Source organism: Sorex araneus, chromosome X (assembly GCF_027595985.1).
Source record: "Sorex araneus isolate mSorAra2 chromosome X, mSorAra2.pri, whole genome shotgun sequence".
Lineage (NCBI taxonomy): Eukaryota > Metazoa > Chordata > Mammalia > Eulipotyphla > Soricidae > Sorex > Sorex araneus.
Window position 1 is genome coordinate 114547400 of NC_073313.1, and position 6292 is coordinate 114553691.

Consider the following 6292-nt stretch of genomic DNA (forward strand, 5'->3'; position numbering starts at 1 on the left):
AAAAAAGAGCCCCATACTTGGCAAATTGAATGAATGAGATGAGATGACTAAAGAGAGACTAAAGGTGACTAAGTGTGACTAAATAAATCCTGGAGAGGGATGGGATATTATGGAAAATGTAACACTTAATTTTTTCATTAATTGTTAACAAACTATCAGCAATGATTATTCACAGAAGAAAATAGAAAGCCCTAAGCTAACACTGAGAATAATAACCTCCAGATTTTATCCTCCAGGATCATAATTGGGCTGGCATACCTTCTGACAGCAGTGTTCACTAGCAAAAATAGTTAACATTTTCAGAAATAAAATTGTTTACTTTGAAATTACTTTTGTGAGATGAGAGAAGTCCTTCTTAAATGAGAAATTATGGATTTTTTTATTAAGAATAACTTCCCATTACTGAAAACGTTACATAGATAAAAATAGCCATGCCTATTACCATTATTAGCAGCAAGGGTAAGGCTTTCATAAAGATATAAATACAGACACAGATTATGTTCAACCAAGAAATAATTAGGCTACAGCACAATCAGAAAAGACATTGATTCAAAGAATTTAAACTTGATTCAAGTTGACCACTAAGTATTTCTAATGTATGTTCTTCCCTGAGGTCAGGGCACAGAAGACTTTTAAAGAATTAGGTAGGTGGATGATCTGAGATTAGACCAGTTGTGGTGATGCTTTTGGATTTATTCCCAAGTTTATTTGTCTTTGATTTGTAGGACAAAGCCTCCAGATAGAACTCTGAAGTGTAGGGACTTGTTATTATATTCTGTGGGTTATTTAATTTTTACCTGGAAACACCAATTTGGCAACTAAGCAACTAGATGGAGTGTTTACTACAGGAAATGGAGTTCATGTTACATATATACATATAAGCAAATAACTTATTTTTATCCCATTGTATTTATATTTCTCTTTTTATATATTATTATAGTGCATAACTTTTATCACTCTGCAATTAATTTATTTTGATATTGGAAATATTTTTCCCCAAACTCATTTGGTTTTCAAGAAAATTTTTTTCTTTCCTTAGGCTATCTGGTACAATGAGTAGAGCATTTGCCTGGCACACTGATGACTCAGCTTCAATCCCTGGCACCTCAGATATTTCCCAGGAGGACTGAGGGACTTGAGGACAACCAGGAGTGGTTTCTTAGTACAGAGTTAGGAGTAAGCCCTGAGTAGAGCAGGGTGACATCCAAAAACAAAACTAAAATTTGGTTCTTATGACTTTCAGCAATCCAAAACATTACACCTGGTTACTGTTATTCAGTGGAGGAAATGACCTTAAAATCTGAAAAGACCACTGATCTCACCTCTGCAGCTTTTATTGCTACATTATTTATCAGTTGTTCCACATGAGACAGGTGGCCAATCTCGTACAGATTCTTGTCCACTTTGAGTTTCCAAGTGATTTATCAACAAACCACCTGATAAGGGTGAAAGACGAAAAAAAATATTCTTTTTCCCCAGTGACACACTTTACGCTATAAAATGAATACCATAGTAGACCAGGTCTCAAACATATCTTTGTTTATTTGGCGTCTCCATAGATTCAGGAGGCATAATAGAAAATTCAGTAGAAGGAACATATTATACCAGGAACTAGTCATTTTCTTAAGTGAAGTTTACCAGTGTCGCTGGAGTTCAAACTCCTCAATAAAAATGAATGTGCCTGGTTTGAGTGGGTCAGTACTGATACAAGCTTTGCCTTTTATTCTACAATACTAGTGACATCTCAGTGCATGAGAAATGCTGTAATAATTTAGAAATTCCTACAAAAGCATCGAATTCTTGATTCACTCTTTGCCCTTTTCTCGAAAAATCCCACAGTAAAAATAACAATAAATATGGGATACAGTTGGCTCCAGACAAATGCCATGCCCCTAAATTTCCAGTTTCAGTCTTCTTTGAGTAGTGAATCATGACTTATTCTTGCTCACATTATCACTGATGTGATAATCCCACAACAGCAAAATCCTGCTTTAGCATTTCTTGATATCTTAATAGTTTGAAATATTTGTGGGGAATAATCTTAAATGGCCACACAGGGTAAGTTATTTATTTACTGTTATGGACTGAACATATTTTGAAGTCCAACCAGAAATGTGCTTATATATGTAAATTAAGGATTCAGAGAAAATGGTGGGGGATCTGGGTGGAAAGGGCCCAGTCCTGATCCGAGCAGACTTGGAGATCTCAGCCCCGGGTCCCACACATCTGGGTTCCTCTGCTGGTTCCTTCATGTGTGAGGCTCATCCAAATGTGTGGAGAGTGGACTTGAACATGGCTGTGGCTGGGTTTCGGAGGTCTTTGGCTGACAGGGCGCTTTTCCCTTGCCCCTGGTGCAGTGTAATCCCATCAACAGCCAAGATCCAGAGACTATAAAACAATGCTCCTGGAAGCACGCGTCCACATTTGTGGCCGGACGATATCTTATAGCCTAGTTCTCCCTCTCAGAGAACCTGGCAAGGTACCTAGAGTATCCTGCCCACATGGCAGACCCTGGCAAGCCCCCCCTGGCATATTCAATATGCCAAATACAGTAACAATGATGGGTCTCGTTCCCCTTACCCTGAAAGAGCCTCCAATGGGGCACCGCTGGGAAGAACTAATAAAAAGAGGCTGCTAAAACTTCGGGGCTTGGATGAATGGAGACCTTAGTGGTGCCTGCTCGAGCAAATTGATGATCAATGGGATGACAATGATACAGTGAAGGCTTCAGGAAGTAGTTAAGGTTAAATGATGCAATACGAAAGAAGTTCTTTTCTAATCTGACTGATAGCCTTATAAGTAGATCCTTCCCTCTCTCTTCCCTCACATATGTGTACAGAGGAAAGGTCAAGCAAATTCCACATGAAAACACAGTGAAAAGCAGCAATTCATAATTCATCAAGAGTGCTCTCACTAGAAGCCAAACATGCTGGTAATCTGTAATATCTATGGAGATCTGAAGTGCAAACTCTCAGGCTGGAGAGATCTCAATGGGCTGAGCACATGCATTGCATATAGAAGGATTTAGTTCAATTTCTACATCTGAGGGTCCCCTGAGCACTAGAAGTGACCCCCTAGGAGTAGCTTCTTAGTACTACTGGATCTGCCAAAAATGTAAAGTTCGTAAAGTGGAAAGGTTTTACTTTATGACTCACACAAATTGCATACAATAATAATACGATCTTATGGGGGAAGTAAACATTATAACATTATAAATATACAATCCAATTAACACTAAATTCTGGAAGATTAAGGGAGATGAACCACTTAAGAAGATCTTGAGAGTATAAAGGACCAAACATGATAGCCTCTCAGTATCTGTATTGTAAACCATAATGCCCCAAAGTAGAGAGAGTATGGGTGAAATCTTCTGCCATAGAGGCAGGGGGAGGAGTGGGAGGTAGGGGGTATTAGGGACATTGGTGGTGGAACATGTACACTTGTGGAGGGATGGGTGTTTAATCATTGTATGAAACTCAAACATGAAAGCTTTGTAATTGTATCTCACAGTGATTCAATTTAAAAAAGGGGGGACAGGAAGAAGAAAGTCTTGAGAAATAGACTAGCTGACACACAGCAGTGTGGGTTCAGAGTTCCTTCACAGTTCTCTGGCTCATGTGAGGATGGGCCACTTCTCCAGAACAGGTACACACTAACTAAGCTTTAGAGAAGAAAGAAATTCATAGAAATTGCAGAATAATATTGACAAGCAAAGTTCCTTAATAAAAGCATGACAGAGAAAGCTCATCAGTTTATAGTCAAACATATGCATGCATTCATATACTGAAAATCTGCTGTGGTACATGGGAAACTGAAGAGGATAGGCTGGTTGTGAAAGTGAATTATAGCATGGTATAGCCACATGCCATGGATATTGGCAGACATGACAATACTGGGCGAAAAGAGAAACTGTGGATGTTATAGTCAACAAAACTTGTGAATATCTAAATGGGACAAAAGACAGTGCTGCTGGCATAAAATGAGTTCTGGGAAAAATACCAAGTCCAAGTCATGATGTTTTAGTTTAACAGCAGCTGGACTGCCTGAATCTCCTTGTCTTGCCCCCACCAATTCAGAGGATAGCTTAGAGATCTGGCCCTGATCCCAGACGTAGAAAGCTGTAACATAAATTTTTGGCACAAAAGAGAGATAAACGTGGTCATGGAGGCAGAGAGGCACTATGGAGCTCTCCCTCTGAGGTCTTCCTCTTGTAGTTATGAAGACTTCTTTATGTATTAACATATGAGCAACATATGATTATTTTCCCTAGAGAATGCTCAATTTGGACTTGAGAAGAACACACACTCATTTTTATTGAACTAAAATTTCTGTATTTATCCATTAAGTTCACCTAACCAGTTACTTCACCTATTGCCAATATTTATTTCTTTGTTATAATTTTTTTTCTAGTCTGTCCACTGCTGTAGTGGTGTGCTAAAGTATCTTACTATTGTGTGGTTGCAACTACATTCCTTGAACTTCATGCTTTTTTTTTGTTTGGGGGCCACACCTGGCAGTGCTCAGGACTAACTCCTGGCTCTGTCCTAAGGGATCATTCCTGGTAAGGCTCAGTAGACCATATGGGGTGCTGGGGAGAGAATTTAGGTCAGCCACATGCAAGGCAAGAGTCTTACCCACTGAGCGGAGATCCTCTGCCCATATACCCCACCTCCCGCCCGTCACCGGCGTACCAGAGGTCACGCCCATAAGCCACCTCTTGCTAATCTCATCATCTGCCACTGATCAGATCGCAAAGCTTTCTCTCCTGGAAGGAAGCAACATGACACCCACCATAGCCATGCGACCGAACCTCACACCAAGTGGTTTCACTCCGGGCACCCCAGAGGAGGGCAGGTGAGAGACCTCCCCGCCCCAAGGGACCCAGCCCCGACAGCCAAAAACCTCCACAACCCAAACGCCACCATGCTCAAGGCCACTCCCCACATGCTCAGGCCAAGCCTCACACATGAGTGAACCTATTCCTGAATGAATGTGGCCACGCAACACATCATCATAAGACACTCCCTACCCATTCTCCATGAGAACCACACCACATTTGATAGGGTTCAAATAGTAGGCAACCAATCATAGAGGGAAATATCTACATATATATATTCAATATATATATAAAAGTTCACATCATTCAACCTTTAACAACATGTTAGTGATATGTAAAGAAGGTCTTAATGGCCCCTGCCAAAATAGAACAGTTTTCACACTGTTTCTTCTATGAATACTTTCGGTAGCATTTTCAGCAGTTTTTCATAGCAAACAATACAAAATATATCATTTCGGTTGTGCTTTGGGACAGGGCTTGGGGATTGGGATGGAAACACCCTAAATATGGTAGTGGGAAGGTGTAATGGTGGTGGGAATGGAGCTTGAATATCAAATGCAATTAAATATTGTGAACAACCTTATAAAATAAAAAAATTATAGAAAATAGAATCTTAGCCACTGTACTATCAGTCCAGAAAATCTGTCAATAATTGTTATGTAAATTTGGCTGCACTCATGTGTGGTGCATAAATATTGACAACCAGCATATCTTCTTGGTCAGTTGACCTTGATTATTATATATTAATATCTGTTCTTATAATATATTTACATTTAACAATATATTTTATAGGATATGAGAAAAACAGTCCCTGCCCTTTTCTTTTCTTTTTTTTAATATGGAACGATTCACGAATTTGCGTGTCATCCTTGCACAGGGGCCATGCTAATCTTCTCTGTATCGTTCCAATTTTAGTATATGTGCCGCCGAAGTGATCACTGCTCTCTTCTTAACTATCTCTTACAATAATGGTAAAATAAGACTAGGCATCAAGGACAAAAAGATAAAGGAAAAAAATTCAAACTTGAGATGAAACAATGTCCTTTTTTCTTTATAAATTTTATTGAATCACTGTGAGATAGTTACAAGCTTTCATGTTTGGGTTACAATCACACAATGAACAAAACCCATCCCTCCACCAGTGAACATTCCCCACCATCAACATCCCCAGTGTACCCCCACTTTCCCACCCTCCCCCTGTCTCCGTGGCAGACAATATTCCCCACACTCTCTCTCTCTACTTTTGGGCATTATGGCTTGCAACGCAGACACTGAGAGGTCATCATGTTTGGTCCATTATCTACTTTCAGCACGCATCTCCTACCCCAACTGATTCCTCCAGCCATCATTTTCTTAGTGATCCCTTCTCTAGTCCATCTGTCTTCTCCCCTCCACTCATGTTGCAGGCTTCCAGCTATGGGGTAATCCTCCTGGCCCTTGTATCTATTGTCCTTG

At 39.9% G+C, this 6292-nt stretch overlaps 1 non-coding gene across 1 annotated transcript; it reads right to left on the minus strand.

Annotated features, from left to right (window-relative positions):
* Positions 1 to 5669: 5669 nt before the first annotated feature.
* On the minus strand, positions 5670 to 5776 carry LOC129400436 (U6 spliceosomal RNA). Its single transcript, XR_008627679.1, has one exon. It is a non-coding gene; the product is annotated as a U6 spliceosomal RNA (small nuclear RNA).
* Positions 5777 to 6292: the final 516 nt, after the last annotated feature.